This window comes from Dendrobates tinctorius, unplaced genomic scaffold, assembly GCF_039654945.1.
Source record: "Dendrobates tinctorius isolate UK_male_01 unplaced genomic scaffold, ASM3965494v1 ptg000254l, whole genome shotgun sequence".
Lineage (NCBI taxonomy): Eukaryota > Metazoa > Chordata > Amphibia > Anura > Dendrobatidae > Dendrobates > Dendrobates tinctorius.
This window is the reverse complement of record NW_027361921.1, coordinates 5,111,002-5,133,576: the sequence shown is the minus strand read 5'-3', so window position 1 is coordinate 5,133,576 and position 22,575 is coordinate 5,111,002. Positions and strand designations below refer to the sequence as shown.

The 22,575-nt window shown below is 37.7% G+C and overlaps 13 non-coding genes across 13 annotated transcripts; 5 read left to right on the top strand and 8 right to left on the bottom strand.

Annotated features, from left to right (window-relative positions):
- Nucleotides 1-3,983: 3,983 nt before the first annotated feature.
- On the top strand, nucleotides 3,984-4,057 carry TRNAT-AGU (transfer RNA threonine (anticodon AGU)). Its single transcript has one exon. It is a non-coding gene; the product is annotated as a tRNA-Thr (tRNA).
- Nucleotides 4,058-5,896: 1,839 nt separating this feature from the next.
- On the top strand, nucleotides 5,897-5,970 carry TRNAT-AGU (transfer RNA threonine (anticodon AGU)). The gene has a single exon. It is a non-coding gene; the product is annotated as a tRNA-Thr (tRNA).
- Nucleotides 5,971-8,932: 2,962 nt separating this feature from the next.
- TRNAR-UCU (transfer RNA arginine (anticodon UCU)) lies at nucleotides 8,933-9,014 on the bottom strand. The gene has a single exon. It is a non-coding gene; the product is annotated as a tRNA-Arg (tRNA).
- A 1,959-nt stretch (nucleotides 9,015-10,973) lies between these two features.
- Nucleotides 10,974-11,055, bottom strand: TRNAR-UCU (transfer RNA arginine (anticodon UCU)). Its single transcript has one exon. It is a non-coding gene; the product is annotated as a tRNA-Arg (tRNA).
- A 1,959-nt stretch (nucleotides 11,056-13,014) lies between these two features.
- On the bottom strand, nucleotides 13,015-13,096 carry TRNAR-UCU (transfer RNA arginine (anticodon UCU)). Its single transcript has one exon. It is a non-coding gene; the product is annotated as a tRNA-Arg (tRNA).
- Nucleotides 13,097-14,920: 1,824 nt separating this feature from the next.
- On the bottom strand, nucleotides 14,921-15,002 carry TRNAS-GCU (transfer RNA serine (anticodon GCU)). The gene has a single exon. It is a non-coding gene; the product is annotated as a tRNA-Ser (tRNA).
- A 1,682-nt stretch (nucleotides 15,003-16,684) lies between these two features.
- TRNAS-GCU (transfer RNA serine (anticodon GCU)) lies at nucleotides 16,685-16,766 on the bottom strand. The gene has a single exon. It is a non-coding gene; the product is annotated as a tRNA-Ser (tRNA).
- Nucleotides 16,767-17,322: 556 nt separating this feature from the next.
- On the top strand, nucleotides 17,323-17,396 carry TRNAT-AGU (transfer RNA threonine (anticodon AGU)). The gene has a single exon. It is a non-coding gene; the product is annotated as a tRNA-Thr (tRNA).
- A 1,191-nt stretch (nucleotides 17,397-18,587) lies between these two features.
- On the bottom strand, nucleotides 18,588-18,669 carry TRNAS-GCU (transfer RNA serine (anticodon GCU)). The gene has a single exon. It is a non-coding gene; the product is annotated as a tRNA-Ser (tRNA).
- Nucleotides 18,670-19,225: 556 nt separating this feature from the next.
- Nucleotides 19,226-19,299, top strand: TRNAT-AGU (transfer RNA threonine (anticodon AGU)). Its single transcript has one exon. It is a non-coding gene; the product is annotated as a tRNA-Thr (tRNA).
- A 1,191-nt stretch (nucleotides 19,300-20,490) lies between these two features.
- On the bottom strand, nucleotides 20,491-20,572 carry TRNAS-GCU (transfer RNA serine (anticodon GCU)). Its single transcript has one exon. It is a non-coding gene; the product is annotated as a tRNA-Ser (tRNA).
- Nucleotides 20,573-21,128: 556 nt separating this feature from the next.
- On the top strand, nucleotides 21,129-21,202 carry TRNAT-AGU (transfer RNA threonine (anticodon AGU)). The gene has a single exon. It is a non-coding gene; the product is annotated as a tRNA-Thr (tRNA).
- A 1,191-nt stretch (nucleotides 21,203-22,393) lies between these two features.
- TRNAS-GCU (transfer RNA serine (anticodon GCU)) lies at nucleotides 22,394-22,475 on the bottom strand. The gene has a single exon. It is a non-coding gene; the product is annotated as a tRNA-Ser (tRNA).
- Nucleotides 22,476-22,575: the final 100 nt, after the last annotated feature.

The following is a 22,575-nucleotide window of genomic DNA, read 5'->3' as shown; positions in this document are numbered from 1 at the left end:
TTTCACTTGTGATTGATAGTGCAGTTGTGAGATTAAAAATCTCTTCTATCTAAGAGATATTAAGGAAGAAAGATGGCGTCAAGCATGACAATGTAAATCCAGTTGATTTAGTTTTGAAATGCCTCCTTTCTATGCATCTCTAATCCGTTTATCCAATGTATCTCACCTTTATGTCCTTTGGCTTAGTTGGTCAAAGAGCCTGTTTAGTAAACAGAAAATCTTGAATTTGAATGCCAGCAGTGCTATTCTTTCTTTATGTCAGTTTGGGGCTTCTTAACTCTCTAAGCAGGCTTTCTAATGTATCTCACCTTTATGTCCTTTGGCTTAGTTGGTCAAAGAGCCTGTTTAGTAAACAGAAAATCTTGAATTTGAATGCCAGCAGTGCTATTCTTTCTTTATGTCAGTTTGGGGCTTCTTAACTCTCTAAGCAGGCTTTCTAATGTATCACACCTGTTTGTCCTTTGTCTTAGTTGGTCAAAGAGCCTGTTTAGTAAACAGAAAATATTGAATTTGAATGCCAGCGGTGCTATTCTTTCTTTATGTCAGTTTGGGGCTTCTTAACTCTCTAAGCAGGCTTTCTAATGTATCACACCTTTATGTCCTTTGGCTTAGTTGGTCAAAGAGCCTGTTTAGTAAACAGAAAATCTTGAATTTGAATGCCAGCAGTGCTATTCTTTCTTTATGTCAGTTTGGGGCTTCTTAACTCTCTAAGCAGGCTTTCTAATGTATCACACCTGTTTGTCTTAGTTGGTCAAAGAGCCTGTTTAGTAAACAGAAAATCTTGAATTTGAATGCCAGCAGTCCTCTTCCTTCTTTATCTCAGTTTAGGGCTGTTTAACTCTCTAAGCAGGCTTTCTAATGTATCACACCTGATTGTCCTTTGTCTTAGTTGGTCAAAGAGCCTATTTAGTAAATGGAAAATCTTGAATTTGAATGCCAGCAGTCCTTTTCCTTCTTTATCTCAGTTTAGGGCTGTTTAACTCTCTAAGCAGGCTTTTTAATGTTTCGCACCTGTTTGTCCTTTGGCTTAGTTGGTCAAAGAGCCTATTTAGTAAATGTAAAATCTTGATTTTGAATGTCAGCAGTGCTTTCTATTCTTCATCTCATTTTGTGGGTTTTTACCCCAAAAAGAGGACTTTTACTCTTGTTTGTCATCAAATATTAATTTCCCACAGCCCTAATATAGTGCAATTGAGAAAAAAAATTCTCTGCTGTTGAAACACTTTAAAAAGAATTAGAGGATATAATTTTCTTTACAGAATATAGGATGGCATTAAGCTTTACAAATTAAAACCAGTAGATTTACAGATCTGACTCTGCAAAGTTTGATAGCAGTACAGGAGTATTGTAAACTTTCATGCTTGAAGTGTCCACCGCTTGGGTTAAAAATGAAAACCAAACCATTCAACACGAAAGAAGAAGCAGCTTAATCCGACGAGGATGGGATTCGAACTCATGCATGCAGAGCACAATGGATTAGCAGTCCATCGCCTTAACCACTCGGCCACCTCGTTTTCTTACCACCTGTGCGTTTAGGTGGGAAGATGTTGAGAGGGTTTTTACCAGTCAGTGTTTTTTCACTGAAGATTGTATGTTGGCTTTTGTCAGAGTTGCCTTATCTCGTCAACTACAGTGCCTGTTGTTTGAAGTTAGCTTGGGGAAAACTCTATCAGAAATGAACGAGTGCTGAGGTTTTTAATATCAATTAGTCATAATTTTTCCTCCTTTTGGTTTTGCCATGGCATTTCTTCAATCTGTCTATTCTGTGTCATAACTTGGAAGCAAAACAAGTCCCAAATTTCAGCTGTGCTAAAAGATGGCTCATTCAATTGCAAAACTTCAAAGCCTTTGTCCTCGATACAGCTTCTGTAAATTTGTCAGTCTTTTAAATGAATGCTCTTCAAAATTTATTTGGCTTCTTAAGTGTTATGACTGAGATTGAAATCTTATTCCATGTTTCTGCTCTACGTGGAATGGAACTCAAGCTCAATATTGTTTTGCTGCGCTAACCAGTTGAATGTTCGATTGGTGCTTCAATCTTCCTTGGATTTCAAATGCATGCCATCTTCTGGTGCTGTGGCTTAGTTGGTTAAAGCGCCTGTCTAGTAAACAGGAGATCCTGAGTTCGACTCTCAGCAGTGCCTTGTTTTCATCTCCTCACAAAGAAGCTTCCTATCTTAAAAATAGGTGTTTCACTTGTGACTGATAGTACAATTGTGAGATTAAAAATCTCTTCTATCTAAGAGATATAAAGGAAGAAAGATGGCGTCAAGCATGACAATGTAAAACCAGTTGATTTTGTTTTGAAATGCCTCCTTTCTATGCATCTCTAATCCGTTTATCCAATGTATCTCACCTTTATGTCCTTTGGCTTAGTTGGTCAAAGAACCTGTTTAGTAAACAGAAAATCTTGAATTTGAATGCCAGCAGTGCTATTCTTTCTTTATGTCAGTTTGGGGCTTCTTAACTCTCTAAGCAGGCTTTCTAATGTATCACACCTGTTTGTCCTTTATCTTAGTTGGTCAAAGAGCCTGTTTAGTAAACAGAAAATCTTGAATTTGAATGCCAGCAGTGCTATTCTTTCTTTATGTCAGTTTGGGGCTTCTTAACTCTCTAAGCAGGCTTTCTAATGTATCACACCTGTTTGTCCTTTGTCTTAGTTGGTCAAAGAGCCTGTTTAGTAAACAGAAAATCTTGAATTTGAATGCCAGCAGTGCTATTCTTTCTTTATGTCAGTTTGGGGCTTCTTAACTCTCTAAGCAGGCTTTCTAATGTATCACACCTGTTTGTCCTTTGTCTTAGTTGGTCAAAGAGCCTATTTAGTAAACAGAAAATCTTGAATTTGAATGCCAGCAGTCCTCTTCCTTCTTTATCTCAGTTTAGGGCTGTTTAACTCTCTAAGCAGGCTTTCTAATGTATCACACCTGTTTGTCCTTTGGCTTAGTTGGTCAAAGAGCCTATTTAGTAAATTAAAAATCTTAATTTTGAATGTCAGCAGTGCTTTCTATTCTTCATCTCATTTTGTGGGTTTTTACCCCAAAAAGAGGACTTTTACTCTTGTTTGTCATCAAATATTAATTTCCCACAGCCCTAATATAGTGCAATTGAGAAATAAAATTCTCTGCTGTTGAAACACTTTAAAAGGAATTAGAGGATATAATTTTCTTTACAGAATATAGGATGGCATCAAGCTTTACAAATTAAAACCAGTGGATTTACAGATCTGACTCTGCAAAGTTTGATAGCAGCACAGGAGTATTGTAAACTTTCATGCTTGAAGTGTCCACCGCTTGGGTTAAAAATGAAAACCAAACCATTCAACACGAAAGAAGAATCAGATTAATCCGACGAGTTTGGGATTCAAACCCATGCATGCAGAGCACAATGGATTAGCAGTCCATCGCCTTTACCACTCGGCCACCTCGTCTACATAGTGCCCGTGCGTTTAGGTGGGAAGATGTTGAGAGGGTTTTTACCAGTCATTGTTTTTTCACTGAAGATTGTATGTTGGCTTTTTTCAGAGTTGCCTTATCTCATCAACTACAGTGCCTGTTGTTTGAAGTTAGCTTGGGGAAAACTCTATCAGAAATGAACCAGTGCTGAGGTTTTTAATATCAATTAGTCATAATTTTTCCTCCTTTTGGTTTTGCCATGGCATTTCTTCAATCTGTCTATTCTGTGTCATAACTTGGAAGCAAAACAAGTCCCAAATTTCAGCTGTGCTAAAAGATGGCTCATTCAATTGCAAAACTTCAAAGCCTTTATCCTCGATACAGCTTCTGTAAATTTGTCAGTCTTTTAAATGAATGCTCTTCAAAATTTACTTGGCTTCTTAAGTGTTATGACTGAGATTGAAATCTTATTCCATGTTTCTGCTCTACGTGGAATGGAACTCAAGCTCAATATTGTTTTGCTGCGCTAACCAGTTGAATGTTCGATTGGTTCTTCAATCTTCCTTGGATTTCAAATGTATGCCATCTTCTGGTGCTGTGGCTTAGTTGGTTAAAGCGCCTGTCTAGTAAACAGGAGATCCTGAGTTCGAATCTCAGCAGTGCCTTGTTTTCATCTCCTCACAAAGAAGCTTCCTATCTTAAAAATAGGTGTTTCACTTGCGACTGATAGTGCAATTGTGAGATTAAAAATCTCTTCTATCTAAGAGATATAAAGGAAGAAAGATGGCTTCAAGCATGACAATGTAAAACCAGTTGCTTTTGTTTTGAAATGCCTCCTTTCTATGCATCTCTAATCCGTTTATCCAATGTATCTCACCTTTATGTCCTTTGGCTTAGTTGGTCAAAGAACCTGTTTAGTAAACAGAAAATCTTGAATTTGAATGCCAGCAGTGCTATTCTTTCTTTATGTCAGTTTGGGGCTTCTTAACTCTCTAAGCAGGCTTTCTAATGTATCACACCTGTTTGTCCTTTATCTTAGTTGGTCAAAGAGCCTGTTTAGTAAACAGAAAATCTTGAATTTGAATGCCAGCAGTGCTATTCTTTCTTTATGTCAGTTTGGGGCTTCTTAACTCTCTAAGCAGGCTTTCTAATGTATCACACCTGTTTGTCCTTTGTCTTAGTTGGTCAAAGAGCCTGTTTAGTAAACAGAAAATCTTGAATTTGAATGCCAGCAGTGCTATTCTTTCTTTATGTCAGTTTGGGGCTTCTTAACTCTCTAAGCAGGCTTTCTAATGTATCACACCTGTTTGTCCTTTGTCTTAGTTGGTCAAAGAGCCTATTTAGTAAACAGAAAATCTTGAATTTGAATGCCAGCAGTCCTCTTCCTTCTTTATCTCAGTTTAGGGCTGTTTAACTCTCTAAGCAGGCTTTCTAATGTATCACACCTGTTTGTCCTTTGGCTTAGTTGGTCAAAGAGCCTATTTAGTAAATTAAAAATCTTGATTTTGAATGTCAGCAGTGCTTTCTATTCTTCATCTCATTTTGTGGGTTTTTACCCCAAAAAGAGGACTTTTACTCTTGTTTGTCATCAAATATTAATTTCCCACAGCCCTAATATAGTGCAATTGAGAAATAAAATTCTCTGCTGTTGAAACACTTTAAAAGGAATTAGAGGATATAATTTTCTTTACAGAATATAGGATGGCATCAAGCTTTACAAATTAAAACCAGTGGATTTACAGATATGACTCTGCAAAGTTTGATAGCAGCACAGGAGTATTGTAAACTTTCATGCTTGAAGTGTCCACCGCTTGGGTTAAAAATGAAAACCAAACCATTCAACACGAAAGAAGAATCAGATTAATCCGACGAGTTTGGGATTCAAACCCATGCATGCAGAGCACAATGGATTAGCAGTCCATCGCCTTTACCACTCGGCCACCTCGTCTACATAGTGCCCGTGCGTTTAGGTGGGAAGATGTTGAGAGGGTTTTTACCAGTCATTGTTTTTTCACTGAAGATTGTATGTTGGCTTTTTTCAGAGTTGCCTTATCTCATCAACTACAGTGCCTGTTGTTTGAAGTTAGCTTGGGGAAAACTCTATCAGAAATGAACCAGTGCTGAGGTTTTTAATATCAATTAGTCATAATTTTTCCTCCTTTTGGTTTTGCCATGGCATTTCTTCAATCTGTCTATTCTGTGTCATAACTTGGAAGCAAAACAAGTCCCAAATTTCAGCTGTGCTAAAAGATGGCTCATTCAATTGCAAAACTTCAAAGCCTTTATCCTCGATACAGCTTCTGTAAATTTGTCAGTCTTTTAAATGAATGCTCTTCAAAATTTACTTGGCTTCTTAAGTGTTATGACTGAGATTGAAATCTTATTCCATGTTTCTGCTCTACGTGGAATGGAACTCAAGCTCAATATTGTTTTGCTGCGCTAACCAGTTGAATGTTCGATTGGTTCTTCAATCTTCCTTGGATTTCAAATGCATGCCATCTTCTGGTGCTGTGGCTTAGTCGGTTAAAGCGCCTGTCTAGTAAACAGGAGATCCTGAGTTCGAATCTCAGCAGTGCCTTGTTTTCATCTCACAAAGAAGCTTCCTATCTTAAAAATAGGTGTTTCACTTGTGACTGATAGTGCAATTGTGAGATTAAAAATCTCTTCTATCTAAGAGATATAAAGGAAGAAAGATGGCGTCAAGCATGACAATGTAAAACCAGTTGATTTAGTTTTGAAATGCCTCCTTTCTATGCATCTCTAATCCATTTATCCAATGTATCTCACCTTTATGTCCTTTGGCTTAGTTGGTCAAAGAGCCTGTTTAGTAAACAGAAAATCTTGAATTTGAATGCCAGCAGTGCTATTCTTTCTTTATGTCAGTTTGGGGCTTCTTAACTCTCTAAGCAGGCTTTCTAATGTATCACACCTGTTTGTCTTAGTTGGTCAAAGAGCCTGTTTAGTAAACAGAAAATCTTGAATTTGAATGCCAGCAGTCCTCTTCCTTCTTTATCTCAGTTTAGGGCTGTTTAACTCTCTAAGCAGGCTTTCTAATGTATCACACCTGATTGTCCTTTGTCTTAGTTGGTCAAAGAGCCTATTTAGTAAATGGAAAATCTTGAATTTGAATGCCAGCAGTCCTTTTCCTTCTTTATCTCAGTTTAGGGCTATTTAACTCTCTAAGCAGGCTTTTTAATGTTTCACACCTGTTTGTCCTTTGGCTTAGTTGGTCAAAGAGCCTATTTAGTAAATGGAAAATCTTGATTTTGAATGTCAGCAGTGCTTTCTATTCTTCATCTCATTTTGTGGGTTTTTACCCCAAAAAGAGGACTTTTACTCTTGTTTGTCATCAAATATTAATTTCCCACAGCCCTAATATAGTGCAATTGAGAAAAAAAATTCTCTGCTGTTGAAACACTTTAAAAAGAATTAGAGGATATAATTTTCTTTACAGAATATAGGATGGCATTAAGCTTTACAAATTAAAACCAGTAGATTTACAGATCTGACTCTGCAAAGTTTGATAGCAGTACAGGAGTATTGTAAACTTTCATGCTTGAAGTGTCCACCGCTTGGGTTAAAAATGAAAACCAAACCATTCAACACGAAAGAAGAAGCAGCTCAATCCGACGAGGATGGGATTCGAGCCCATGCATGCAGAGGACAATGGATTAGCAGTCCATCGCCTTAACCACTCGGCAACCTCGTCTACATAGCACCTGTTCGTTTAGGTGGGAAGATGTTGAGAGGGTTTTTACCAGTCAGTGTTTTTTCACTGAAGATTGTATGTTGGCTTTTGTCAGAGTTGCCTTATCTCGTCAACTACAGTGCCTGTTGTTTGAAGTTAGCTTGGGGAAAACTCTATCAGAAATGAACGAGTGCTGAGGTTTTTAATATCAATTAGTCATAATTTTTCCTCCTTTTGGTTTTGCCATGGCATTTCTTCAATCTGTCTATTCTGTGTCATAACTTGGAAGCAAAACAAGTCCCAAATTTCAGCTGTGCTAAAAGATGGCTCATTCAATTGCAAAACTTCAAAGCCTTTGTCCTCGATACAGCTTCTGTAAATTTGTCAGTCTTTTAAATGAATGCTCTTCAAAATTTATTTGGCTTCTTAAGTGTTATGACTGAGATTGAAATCTTATTCCATGTTTCTGCTCTACGTGGAATGGAACTCAAGCTCAATATTGTTTTGCTGCGCTAACCAGTTGAATGTTCGATTGGTGCTTCAATCTTCCTTGGATTTCAAATGCATGCCATCTTCTGGTGCTGTTGCTTAGTTGGTTAAAGCGCCTGTCTAGTAAACAGGAGATCCTGAGTTCGACTCTCAGCAGTGCCTTGTTTTCATCTCCGCACAAAGAAGCTTCCTATCTTAAAAATAGGTGTTTCACTTGTGACTGATAGTACAATTGTGAGATTAAAAATCTCTTCTATCTAAGAGATATAAAGGAAGAAAGATGGCGTCAAGCATGACAATGTAAAACCAGTTGATTTTGTTTTGAAATGCCTCCTTTCTATGCATCTCTAATCCGTTTATCCAATGTATCTCACCTTTATGTCCTTTGGCTTAGTTGGTCAAAGAGCCTGTTTAGTAAACAGAAAATCTTGAATTTGAATGCCAGCAGTGCTATTCTTTCTTTATGTCAGTTTGGGGCTTCTTAACTCTCTAAGCAGGCTTTCTAATGTATCACACCTGTTTGTCCTTTATCTTAGTTGGTCAAAGAGCCTGTTTAGTAAACAGAAAATCTTGAATTTGAATGCCAGCAGTGCTATTCTTTCTTTATGTCAGTTTGGGGCTTCTTAACTCTCTAAGCAGGCTTTCTAATGTATCACACCTGTTTGTCCTTTGTCTTAGTTGGTCAAAGAGCCTGTTTAGTAAACAGAATATCTTGAATTTGAATGCCAGCAGTGCTATTCTTTCTTTATGTCAGTTTGAGGCTTCTTAACTCTCTAAGCAGGCTTTCTAATCTATCACACCTGTTTGTCCTTTGTCTTAGTTGGTCAAAGAGCCTGTTTAGTAAACAGAAAATCTTGAATTTGAATGCCAGCAGTCCTCTTCCTTCTTTATCTCAGTTTAGGGCTGTTTAACTCTCTAAGCAGGCTTTCTAATGTATCACACCTGTTTGTCCTTTGGTTTAGTTGGTCAAAGAGCCTATTTAGTAAATGGAAAATCTTGATTTTGAATGTCAGCAGTGCTTTCTATTCTTCATCTCATTTTGTGGGTTTTTACCCCAAAAAGAGGACTTTTACTCTTGTTTGTCATCAAATATTAATTTCCCACAGCCCTAATATAGTGCAATTGAGAAAAAAAATTCTCTGCTGTTGAAACACTTTAAAAAGAATTAGAGGATATAATTTTCTTTACAGAATATAGGATGGCATTAAGCTTTACATACTAAAACCAGTAGATTTACAGATCTGACTCTGCAAAGTTTGATAGCAGTACAGGAGTATTGTAAACTTTCATGCTTGAAGTGTCCACCGCTTGGGTTAAAAATGAAAACCAAACCATTCAACACGAAAGAAGAAGCAGCTTAATCCGACGAGGATGGGATTCAAAACCATGCATGCAGAGCACAATGGATTAGAAGTCCATCGCCTTAACCACTCGGCCACCTCGTCTACATAGCACCTGTGCGTTTAGGTGGGAAGATGTTGAGAGGGTTTTTACCAGTCAGTGTTTTTTCACTGAAGATTGTATGTTGGCTTTTGTCAGAGTTGCCTTATCTCGTCAACTACAGTGCCTGTTGTTTGAAGTTAGCTTGGGGAAAACTCTATCAGAAATGAACCAGTGCTGAGGTTTTTAATATCAATTAGTCATAATTTTTCCTCCTTTTGGTTTTGCCATGGCATTTCTTCAATCTGTCTATTCTGTGTCATAACTTGGAAGCAAAACAAGTCCCAAATTTCAGCTGTGCTAAAAGATGGCTCATTCAATTGCAAAACTTCAAAGCCTTTGTCCTCGATACAGCTTCTGTAAATTTGTCAGTCTTTTAAATGAATGCTCTTCAAAATTTATTTGGCTTCTTAAGTGTTATGACTGAGATTGAAATCTTATTCCATGTTTCTGCTCTACGTGGAATGGAACTCAAGCTCAATATTGTTTTGCTGCGCTAACCAGTTGCATGTTCGATTGGTGCTTCAATCTTCCTTGGATTTCAAATGCATGCCATCTCCTGGTGCTGTGGCTTAGTTGGTTAAAGTGCCTGTCTAGTAAACAGGAGATCCTGAGTTCGAATCTCAGCAGTGCCTTGTTTTCATCTCCTCACAAAGAAGCTTCCTATCTTAAAAATAGGTGTTTCACTTGCGACTGATAGTGCAATTGTGAGATTAAAAATCTCTTCTATCTAAGAGATATAAAGGAAGAAAGATGGCTTCAAGCATGACAATGTAAAACCAGTTGATTTAGTTTTGAAATGCCTCCTTTCTATGCATCTCTAATCCATTTATCCAATGTATCTCACCTTTATGTCCTTTGGCTTAGTTGGTCAAAGAGCCTGTTTAGTAAACAGAAAATCTTGAATTTGAATGCCAGCAGTGCTATTCTTTCTTTATGTCAGTTTGGGGCTTCTTAACTCTCTAAGCAGGCTTTCTAATGTATCACACCTGTTTGTCCTTTGTCTTAGTTGGTCAAAGAGCCTGTTTAGTAAACAGAAAATCTTGAATTTGAATGCCAGCAGTGCTATTCTTTCTTTATGTCAGTTTGGGGCTTCTTAACTCTCTAAGCAGGCTTTCTAATGTATCACACCTGTTTGTCTTAGTTGGTCAAAGAGCCTGTTTAGTAAACAGAAAATCTTGAATTTGAATGCCAGCAGTGCTATTCTTTCTTTATGTCAGTTTGGGGCTTCTTAACTCTCTAAGCAGGCTTTCTAATGTATCACACCTGTTTGTCTTAGTTGGTCAAAGAGCCTGTTTAGTAAACAGAAAATCTTGAATTTGAATGCCAGCAGTCCTCTTCCTTCTTTATCTCAGTTTAGGGCTGTTTAACTCTCTAAGCAGGCTTTCTAATGTATCACACCTGATTGTCCTTTGTCTTAGTTGGTCAAAGAGCCTATTTAGTAAATGGAAAATCTTGAATTTGAATGCCAGCAGTCCTTTTCCTTCTTTATCTCAGTTTAGGGCTGTTTAACTCTCTAAGCAGGCTTTCTAATGTTTCGCACCTGTTTGTCCTTTGGCTTAGTTGGTCAAAGAGCCTATTTAGTAAATGGAAAATCTTGATTTTGAATGTCAGCAGTGCTTTCTATTCTTCATCTCATTTTGTGGGTTTTTACCCCAAAAAGAGGACTTTTACTCTTGTTTGTCATCAAATATTAATTTCCCACAGCCCTAATATAGTGCAATTGAGAAAAAAAATTCTCTGCTGTTGAAACACTTTAAAAAGAATTAGAGGATATAATTTTCTTTACAGAATATAGGATGGCATTAAGCTTTACATACTAAAACCAGTAGATTTACAGATCTGACTCTGCAAAGTTTGATAGCAGTACAGGAGTATTGTAAACTTTCATGCTTGAAGTGTCCACCGCTTGGGTTAAAAATGAAAACCAAACCATTCAACACGAAAGAAGAAGCAGCTTAATCCGACGAGGATGGGATTCAAAACCATGCATGCAGAGCACAATGGATTAGAAGTCCATCGCCTTAACCACTCGGCCACCTCGTCTACTTAGCACCTGTGCGTTTAGGTGGGAAGATGTTGAGAGGGTTTTTACCAGTCAGTGTTTTTTCACTGAAGATTGTATGTTGGCTTTTGTCAGAGTTGCCTTATCTCGTCAACTACAGTGCATGTTGCTTGAAGTTAGCTTGGGGAAAACTCTATCAGAAATGAACCAGTGCTGAGGTTTTTAATATCAATTAGTCATAATTTTTCCTCCTTTTGGTTTTGCCATGGCATTTCTTCAATCTGTCTATTCTGTGTCATAACTTGGAAGCAAAACAAGTCCCAAATTTCAGCTGTGCTAAAAGATGGCTCATTCAATTGCAAAACTTCAAAGCCTTTGTCCTCGATACAGCTTCTGTAAATTTGTCAGTCTTTTAAATGAATGCTCTTCAAAATTTATTTGGCTTCTTAAGTGTTATGACTGAGATTGAAATCTTATTCCATGTTTCTGCTCTACGTGGAATGGAACTCAAGCTCAATATTGTTTTGCTGCGCTAACCAGTTGCATGTTCGATTGGTGCTTCAATCTTCCTTGGATTTCAAATGCATGCCATCTTCTGGTGCTGTGGCTTAGTTGGTTAAAGTGCCTGTCTAGTAAACAGGAGATCCTGAGTTCGAATCTCAGCAGTGCCTTGTTTTCATCTCCTCACAAAGAAGCTTCCTATCTTAAAAATAGATGTTTCACTTGCGACTGATAGTGCAATTGTGAGATTAAAAATCTCTTCTATCTAAGAGATATAAAGGAAGAAAGATGGCTTCAAGCATGACAATGTAAAACCAGTTGATTTAGTTTTGAAATGCCTCCTTTCTATGCATCTCTAATCCATTTATCCAATGTATCTCACCTTTATGTCCTTTGGCTTAGTTGGTCAAAGAGCCTGTTTAGTAAACAGAAAATCTTGAATTTGAATGCCAGCAGTGCTATTCTTTCTTTATGTCAGTTTGGGGCTTCTTAACTCTCTAAGCAGGCTTTCTAATGTATCACACCTGTTTGTCCTTTGTCTTAGTTGGTCAAAGAGCCTGTTTAGTAAACAGAAAATCTTGAATTTGAATGCCAGCAGTGCTATTCTTTCTTTATGTCAGTTTGGGGCTTCTTAACTCTCTAAGCAGGCTTTCTAATGTATCACACCTGTTTGTCTTAGTTGGTCAAAGAGCCTGTTTAGTAAACAGAAAATCTTGAATTTGAATGCCAGCAGTGCTATTCTTTCTTTATGTCAGTTTGGGGCTTCTTAACTCTCTAAGCAGGCTTTCTAATGTATCACACCTGTTTGTCTTAGTTGGTCAAAGAGCCTGTTTAGTAAACAGAAAATCTTGAATTTGAATGCCAGCAGTCCTCTTCCTTCTTTATCTCAGTTTAGGGCTGTTTAACTCTCTAAGCAGGCTTTCTAATGTATCACACCTGATTGTCCTTTGTCTTAGTTGGTCAAAGAGCCTATTTAGTAAATGGAAAATCTTGAATTTGAATGCCAGCAGTCCTTTTCCTTCTTTATCTCAGTTTAGGGCTGTTTAACTCTCTAAGCAGGCTTTTTAATGTTTCGCACCTGTTTGTCCTTTGGCTTAGTTGGTCAAAGAGCCTATTTAGTAAATGGAAAATCTTGATTTTGAATGTCAGCAGTGCTTTCTATTCTTCATCTCATTTTGTGGGTTTTTACCCCAAAAAGAGGACTTTTACTCTTGTTTGTCATCAAATATTAATTTCCCACAGCCCTAATATAGTGCAATTGAGAAAAAAAATTCTCTGCTGTTGAAACACTTTAAAAAGAATTAGAGGATATAATTTTCTTTACAGAATATAGGATGGCATTAAGCTTTACATACTAAAACCAGTAGATTTACAGATCTGACTCTGCAAAGTTTGATAGGAGTACAGGAGTATTGTAAACTTTCATGCTTGAAGTGTCCACCGCTTGGGTTAAAAATGAAAACCAAACCATTCAACACGAAAGAAGAAGCAGCTTAATCCGACGAGGATGGGATTCAAAACCATGCATGCAGAGCACAATGGATTAGAAGTCCATCGCCTTAACCACTCGGCCACCTCGTCTACATAGCACCTGTGCGTTTAGGTGGGAAGATGTTGAGAGGGTTTTTACCAGTCAGTGTTTTTTCACTGAAGATTGTATGTTGGCTTTTGTCAGAGTTGCCTTATCTCGTCAACTACAGTGCCTGTTGTTTGAAGTTAGCTTGGGGAAAACTCTATCAGAAATGAACCAGTGCTGAGGTTTTTAATATCAATTAGTCATAATTTTTCCTCCTTTTGGTTTTGCCATGGCATTTCTTCAATCTGTCTATTCTGTGTCATAACTTGGAAGCAAAACAAGTCCCAAATTTCAGCTGTGCTAAAAGATGGCTCATTCAATTGCAAAACTTCAAAGCCTTTGTCCTCGATACAGCTTCTGTAAATTTGTCAGTCTTTTAAATGAATGCTCTTCAAAATTTATTTGGCTTCTTAAGTGTTATGACTGAGATTGAAATCTTATTCCATGTTTCTGCTCTACGTGGAATGGAACTCAAGCTCAATATTGTTTTGCTGCGCTAACCAGTTGCATGTTCGATTGGTGCTTCAATCTTCCTTGGATTTCAAATGCATGCCATCTTCTGGTGCTGTGGCTTAGTTGGTTAAAGTGCCTGTCTAGTAAACAGGAGATCCTGAGTTCGAATCTCAGCAGTGCCTTGTTTTCATCTCCTCACAAAGAAGCTTCCTATCTTAAAAATAGGTGTTTCACTTGTGACTGATAGTGCAATTGTGAGATTAAAAATCTCTTCTATCTAAGAGATATAAAGGAAGAAAGATGGCGTCAAGTATGACAATGTAAAACCAGTTGATTTAGTTTTGAAATGCCTCCTATCTATGCATCTCTAATCCGTTTATCCAATGTATCTCACCTTTATGTCCTTTGGCTTAGTTGGTCAAAGAGCCTGTTTAGTAAACAGAAAATCTTGAATTTGAATGCCAGCAGTGCTATTCTTTCTTTATGTCAGTTTGGGGCTTCTTAACTCTCTAAGCAGGCTTTCTAATGTATCACACCTGTTTGTCTTAGTTGGTCAAAGAGCCTGTTTAGTAAACAGAAAATCTTGAATTTGAATGCCAGCAGTCCTCTTCCTTCTTTATCTCAGTTTAGGGCTGTTTAACTCTCTAAGCAGGCTTTCTAATGTATCACACCTGATTGTCCTTTGTCTTAGTTGGTCAAAGAGCCTATTTAGTAACTGGAAAATCTTGAATTTGAATGCCAGCAGTCCTTTTCCTTCTTTATCTCAGTTTAGGGCTGTTTAACTCTCTAAGCAGGCTTTCTAATGTATCACACCTGTTTGTCCTTTGTCTTAGTTGGTCAAAGAGCCTATTTAGTAAATGGAAAATCTTGAATTTGAATGCCAGCAGTCCTTTTCCTTCTTTATCTCAGTTTAGGGCTGTTTAACTCTCTAAGCAGGCTTTTTAATGTTTCGCACCTGTTTGTCCTTTGGCTTAGTTGGTCAAAGAGCCTATTTAGTAAATGGAAAATCTTGATTTTGAATGTCAGCAGTGCTTTCTATTCTTCATCTCATTTTGTGGGTTTTTACCCCAAAAAGAGGACTTTTACTCTTGTTTGTCATCAAATATTAATTTCCCACAGCCCTAATATAGTGCAATTGAGAAAAAAAATTCTCTGCTGTTGAAACACTTTAAAAAGAATTAGAGGATATAATTTTCTTTACAGAATATAGGATGGCATTAAGCTTTACAAATTAAAACCAGTAGATTTACAGATCTGACTCTTCAAAGTTTGATAGCAGCACAGGAGTATTGTAAACTTTCATGCTTGAAGTGTCCACCGCTTGGGTTAAAAATGAAAACCAAACCATTCAACACGAAAGAAGAAGCAGCTTAATCCGACGAGGATGGGATTCGAACCCATGCATGCAGAGCACAATGGATTAGCAGTCCATCGCCTTAACCACTCGGCCACCTCGTCTACATAGCACCTGTGCGTTTAGGTGGGAAGATGTTGAGAGGGTTTTTACCAGTCAGTGTTTTTTCACTGAAGATTGTATGTTGGCTTTTGTCAGAGTTGCCTTATCTCATCAACTACAGTGCCTGTTGTTTGAAGTTAGCTTGGGGAAAACTCTATCAGAAATGAACGAGTGCTGAGGTTTTTAATATCAATTAGTCATAATTTTTCCTCCTTTTGGTTTTGCCATGGCATTTCTTCAATCTGTCTATTCTGTGTCATAACTTGGAAGCAAAACAAGTCCCAAATTTCAGCTGTGCTAAAAGATGGCTCATTCAATTGCAAAACTTCAAAGCCTTTGTCCTCGATACAGCTTCTGTAAATTTGTCAGTCTTTTAAATGAATGCTCTTCAAAATTTATTTGGCTTCTTAAGTGTTATGACTGAGATTGAAATCTTATTCCATATTTCTGCTCTACGTGGAATGGAACTCAAGCTCAATATTGTTTTGCTGCGCTAACCAGTTGAATGTTCGATTGGTGCTTCAATCTTCCTTGGATTTCAAATGCATGCCATCTTCTGGTGCTGTGGCTTAATTGGTTAAAGCGCCTGTCTAGTAAACAGGAGATCCTGAGTTCGAATCTCAGCAGTGCCTTGTTTTCATCTCCTCACAAAGAAGCTTCCTATCTTAAAAATAGGTGTTTCACTTCTGACTGATAGTGCAATTGTGAGATTAAAAATCTCTTCTATCTAAGAGATATAAAGGAAGAAAGATGGCGTCAAGCATGACAATGTAAAACCAGTTGATTTAGTTTTGAAATGCCTCCTATCTATGCATCTCTAATCCGTTTATCCAATGTATCTCACCTTTATGTCCTTTGGCTTAGTTGGTCAAAGAGCCTGTTTAGTAAACAGAAAATCTTGAATTTGAATGCCAGCAGTGCTATTCTTTCTTTATGTCATTTTGGGGCTTCTTAACTCTCTAAGCAGGCTTTCTAATGTATCACACCTGTTTGTCTTAGTTGGTCAAAGAGCCTGTTTAGTAAACAGAAAATCTTGAATTTGAATGCCAGCAGTCCTCTTCCTTCTTTATCTCAGTTTAGGGCTGTTTAACTCTCTAAGCAGGCTTTCTAATGTATCACACCTGATTGTCCTTTGTCTTAGTTGGTCAAAGAGCCTATTTAGTAAATGGAAAATCTTGAATTTGAATGCCAGCAGTCCTTTTCCTTCTTTATCTCAGTTTAGGGCTGTTTAACTCTCTAAGCAGGCTTTTTAATGTTTCGCACCTGTTTGTCCTTTGGCTTAGTTGGTCAAAGAGCCTATTTAGTAAATGGAAAATCTTGATTTTGAATGTCAGCAGTGCTTTCTAATCTTCATCTCATTTTGTGGGTTTTTACCCCAAAAAGAGGACTTTTACTCTTGTCTGTCATCAAATATTAATTTCCCACAGCCCTAATATAGTGCAATTGAGAAAAAAAATTCTCTGCTGTTGAAACACTTTAAAAAGAATTAGAGGATATAATTTTCTTTACAGAATATAGGATGGCATTAAGCTTTACAAACTAAAACCAGTAGATTTACAGATCTGACTCTGCAAAGTTTGATAGCAGTACAGGAGTATTGTAAACTTTCATGCTTGAAGTGTCCACCGCTTGGGTTAAAAATGAAAACCAAACCATTCAACACGAAAGAAGAAGCAGCTTAATCCGACGAGGATGGGATTCGAACCCATGCATGCAGAGCACAATAGATTAGCAGTCTATCACCTTAACCACTCGGCCACCTCGTCTACATAGCACCTGTGCGTTTAGGTGGGAAGATGTTGAGAGGGTTTTTACCAGTCAGTGTTTTTTCACTGAAGATTGTATGTTGGCTTTTGTCAGAGTTGCCTTATCTCGTCAACTACAGTGCCTGTTGTTTGAAGTTAGCTTGGGGAAAACTCTATCAGAAATGAACCAGTGCTGAGGTTTTTAATATCAATTAGTCATAATTTTTCCTCCTTTTGGTTTTGCCATGGCATTTCTTCAATCTGTCTATTCTGTGTCATAACTTGGAAGCAAAACAAGTCCCAAATTTCAGCTGTGCTAAAAGATGGCTCATTCAATTGCAAAACTTCAAAGCCTTTGTCCTCGATACAGCTTCTGTAAATTTGTCAGTCTTTTAAATGAATGCTCTTCAAAATTTATTTGACTTCTTAAGTGTTATGACTGAGATTGAAATCTTATTCCATGTTTCTGCTCTACGTGGAATGGAACTCAAGCTCAATATTGTTTTGCTGCGCTAACCAGTTGAATGTTCGATTGGTGCTTCAATCTTCCTTGGATTTCAAATGCATGCCATCTTCTGGTGCTGTGGCTTAGTTGGTTAAAGCGCCTGTCTAGTAAACAGGAGATCCTGAGTTCGAATCTCAGCAGTGCCTTGTTTTCATCTCCTCACAAAGATGCTTCCTATCTTAAAAATAGGTGTTTCACTTGTGACTGATAGTGCAATCGTGAGATTAAAAATCTCTTCTATCTAAGAGATATAAAGGAAGAAAGGCGTCAAGCATGACAGTGTAAAACCAGTTGATTTAGTTTTGAAATGCCTCCTATCTATGCATCTCTAATCCGTTTATCCAATGTATCTCACCTTTATGTCCTTTGGCTTAGTTGGTCAAAGAGCCTGTTTAGTAAACAGAAAATCTTGAATTTGAATGCCAGCAGTGCTATTCTTTCTTTATGTCAGTTTGGGGCTTCTTAACTCTCTAAGCAGGCTTTCTAATGTATCACACCTGTTTGTCTTAGTTGGTCAAAGAGCCTGTTTAGTAAACAGAAAATCTTGAATTTGAATGCCAGCAGTCCTCTTCCTTCTTTATCTCAGTTTAGGGCTGTTTAACTCTCTAAGCAGGCTTTCTAATGTATCACACCTGATTGTCCTTTGTCTTAGTTGGTCAAAGAGCCTATTTAGTAAATGGAAAATCTTGAATTTGAATGCCAGCAGTCCTTTTCCTTCTTTAGCTCAGTTTAGGGCTGTTTAACTCTCTAAGCAGGCTTTCTAATGTATCACACCTGTTTGTCCTTTGTCTTAGTTGGTCAAAGAGCCTATTTAGTAAATGGAAAATCTTGAATTTGAATGCCAGCAGTCCTTTTCCTTCTTTATCTCAGTTTAGGGCTGTTTAACTCTCTAAGCAGGCTTTTTAATGTTTCGCACCTGTTTGTCCTTTGGCTTAGTTGGTCAAAGAGCCTATTTAGTAAATGGAAAATCTTGATTTTGAATGTCAGCAGTGCTTTCTATTCTTCATCTCATTTTGTGGGTTTTTACCCCAAAAAGAGGACTTTTACTCTTGTTTGTCATCAAATATTAATTTCCCACAGCCCTAATATAGTGCAATTGAGAAAAAAAATTCTCTGCTGTTGAAACACTTTAAAAAGAATTAGAGGATATAATTTTCTTTACAGAATATAGGATGGCATTAAGCTTTACAAATTAAAACCAGTAGATTTACAGATCTGACTCTGCAAAGTTTGATAGCAGCACAGGAGTATTGTAAACTTTCATGCTTGAAGTGTCCACCGCTTGGGTTAAAAATGAAAACCAAACCATTCAACACGAAAGTAGAAGCAGCTTAATCCGACGAGGATGGGATTCGAACCCATGCATGCAGAGCACAATGGATTAGCAGTCCATCGCCTTAACCACTCGGCCACCTCGTCTACATAGCACCTGTGCGTTTAGGTGGGAAGATGTTGAGAGGGTTTTTACCAGTCAGTGTTTTTTCACTGAAGATTGTATGTTGGCTTTTGTCAGAGTTGCCTTATCTCGTCAACTACAGTGCCTGTTGTTTGAAGTTAGCTTGGGGAAAACTCTATCAGAAATGAACCAGTGCTGAGGTTTTTAATATCAATTAGTCATAATTTTTCCTCCTTTTGGTTTTGCCATGGCATTTCTTCAATCTGTCTATTCTGTGTCATAACTTGGAAGCAAAACAAGTCCCAAATTTCAGCTGTGCTAAAAGATGGCTCATTCAATTGCAAAACTTCAAAGCCTTTGTCCTCGATACAGCTTCTGTAAATTTGTCAGTCTTTTAAATGAATGCTCTTCAAAATTTATTTGGCTTCTTAAGTGTTATGACTGAGATTGAAATCTTATTCCATGTTTCTGCTCTACGTGGAATGGAACTCAAGCTCAATATTGTTTTGCTGCGCTAACCAGTTGAATGTTCGATTGGTGCTTCAATCTTCCTTGGATTTCAAATGCATGCCATCTTCTGGTGCTGTGGCTTAGTTGGTTAAAGCGCCTGTCTAGTAAACAGGAGATCCTGAGTTCGAATCTCAGCAGTGCCTTGTTTTCATCTCCTCACAAAGATGCTTCCTATCTTAAAAATAGGTGTTTCACTTGTGACTGATAGTGCAATTGTGAGATTAAAAATCTCTTCTATCTAAGAGATATAAAGGAAGAAAGGCGTCAAGCATGACAATGTAAAACCAGTTGATTTAGTTTTGAAATGCCTCCTATCTATGCATCTCTAATCCGTTTATCCAATGTATCTCACCTTTATGTCCTTTGGCTTAGTTGGTCAAAGAGCCTGTTTAGTAAACAGAAAATCTTGAATTTGAATGCCAGCAGTGCTATTCTTTCTTTATGTCAGTTTGGGGCTTCTTAACTCTCTAAGCAGGCTTTCTAATGTATCACACCTGTTTGTCTTAGTTGGTCAAAGAGCCTGTTTAGTAAACAGAAAATCTTGAATTTGAATGCCAGCAGTCCTCTTCCTTCTTTATCTCAGTTTAGGGCTGTTTAACTCTCTAAGCAGGCTTTCTAATGTATCACACCTGATTGTCCTTTGTCTTAGTTGGTCAAAGAGCCTATTTAGTAAATGGAAAATCTTGAATTTGAATGCCAGCAGTCCTTTTCCTTCTTTATCTCAGTTTAGGGCTGTTTAACTCTCTAAGCAGGCTTTCTAATGTATCACACCTGTTTGTCCTTTGTCTTAGTTGGTCAAAGAGCCTATTTAGTAAATGGAAAATCTTGAATTTGAATGCCAGCAGTCCTTTTCCTTCTTTATCTCAGTTTAGGGCTGTTTAACTCTCTAAGCAGGCTTTTTAATGTTTCGCACCTGTTTGTCCTTTGGCTTAGTTGGTCAAAGAGCCTATTTAGTAAATGGAAAATCTTGATTTTGAATGTCAGCAGTGCTTTCTATTCTTCATCTCATTTTGTGGGTTTTTACCCCAAAAAGAGGACTTTTACTCTTGTTTGTCATCAAATATTAATTTCCCACAGCCCTAATATAGTGCAATTGAGAAAAAAAATTCTCTGCTGTTGAAACACTTTAAAAAGAATTAGAGGATATAATTTTCTTTACAGAATATAGGATGGCATTAAGCTTTACAAATTAAAACCAGTAGATTTACAGATCTGACTCTGCAAAGTTTGATAGCAGCACAGGAGTATTGTAAACTTTCATGCTTGAAGTGTCCACCGCTTGGGTTAAAAATGAAAACCAAACCATTCAACACGAAAGTAGAAGCAGCTTAATCCGACGAGGATGGGATTCGAACCCATGCATGCAGAGCACAATGGATTAGCAGTCCATCGCCTTAACCACTCGGCCACCTCGTCTACATAGCACCTGTGCGTTTAGGTGGGAAGATGTTGAGAGGGTTTTTACCAGTCAGTGTTTTTTCACTGAAGATTGTATGTTGGCTTTTGTCAGAGTTGCCTTATCTCGTCAACTACAGTGCCTGTTGTTTGAAGTTAGCTTGGGGAAAACTCTATCAGAAATGAACCAGTGCTGAGGTTTTTAATATCAATTAGTCATAATTTTTCCTCCTTTTGGTTTTGCCATGGCATTTCTTCAATCTGTCTATTCTGTGTCATAACTTGGAAGCAAAACAAGTCCCAAATTTCAGCTGTGCTAAAAGATGGCTCATTCAATTGCAAAACTTCAAAGCCTTTGTCCTCGATACAGCTTCTGTAAATTTGTCAGTCTTTTAAATGAATGCTCTTCAAAATTTATTTGGCTTCTTAAGTGTTATGACTGAGATTGAAATCTTATTCCATGTTTCTGCTCTACGTGGAATGGAACTCAAGCTCAATATTGTTTTGCTGCGCTAACCAGTTGAATGTTCGATTGGTGCTTCAATCTTCCTTGGATTTCAAATGCATGCCATCTTCTGGTGCTGTGGCTTAGTTGGTTAAAGCGCCTGTCTAGTAAACAGGAGATCCTGAGTTCGAATCTCAGCAGTGCCTTGTTTTCATCTCCTCACAAAGATGCTTCCTATCTTAAAAATAGGTGTTTCACTTGTGACTGATAGTGCAATTGTGAGATTAAAAATCTCTTCTATCTAAGAGATATAAAGGAAGAAAGGCGTCAAGCATGACAATGTAAAACCAGTTGATTTAGTTTTGAAATGCCTCCTATCTATGCATCTCTAATCCGTTTATCCAATGTATCTCACCTTTATGTCCTTTGGCTTAGTTGGTCAAAGAGCCTGTTTAGTAAACAGAAAATCTTGAATTTGAATGCCAGCAGTGCTATTCTTTCTTTATGTCAGTTTGGGGCTTCTTAACTCTCTAAGCAGGCTTTCTAATGTATCACACCTGTTTGTCTTAGTTGGTCAAAGAGCCTGTTTAGTAAACAGAAAATCTTGAATTTGAATGCCAGCAGTCCTCTTCCTTCTTTATCTCAGTTTAGGGCTGTTTAACTCTCTAAGCAGGCTTTCTAATGTATCACACCTGATTGTCCTTTGTCTTAGTTGGTCAAAGAGCCTATTTAGTAAATGGAAAATCTTGAATTTGAATGCCAGCAGTCCTTTTCCTTCTTTATCTCAGTTTAGGGCTGTTTAACTCTCTAAGCAGGCTTTCTAATGTATCACACCTGTTTGTCCTTTGTCTTAGTTGGTCAAAGAGCCTATTTAGTAAATGGAAAATCTTGAATTTGAATGCCAGCAGTCCTTTTCCTTCTTTATCTCAGTTTAGGGCTGTTTAACTCTCTAAGCAGGCTTTTTAATGTTTCGCACCTGTTTGTCCTTTGGCTTAGTTGGTCAAAGAGCCTATTTAGTAAATGGAAAATCTTGATTTTGAATGTCAGCAGTGCTTTCTATTCTTCATCTCATTTTGTGGGTTTTTACCCCAAAAAGAGGACTTTTACTCTTGTTTGTCATCAAATATTAATTTCCCACAGCCCTAATATAGTGCAATTGAGAAAAAAAATTCTCTGCTGTTGAAACACTTTAAAAAGAATTAGAGGATATAATTTTCTTTACAGAATATAGGATGGCATTAAGCTTTACAAATTAAAACCAGTAGATTTACAGATCTGACTCTGCAAAGTTTGATAGCAGCACAGGAGTATTGTAAACTTTCATGCTTGAAGTGTCCACCGCTTGGGTTAAAAATGAAAACCAAACCATTCAACACGAAAGAAGAAGCAGCTTAATCCGACGAGGATGGGATTCGAACCCATGCATGCAGAGCACAATGGATTAGCAGTCCATCGCCTTAACCACTCGGCCACCTCGTCTACATAGCACCTGTGCGTTTAGGTGGGAAGATGTTGAGAGGGTTTTTACCAGTCAGTGTTTTTTCACTGAAGATTGTATGTTGGCTTTTGTCAGAGTTGC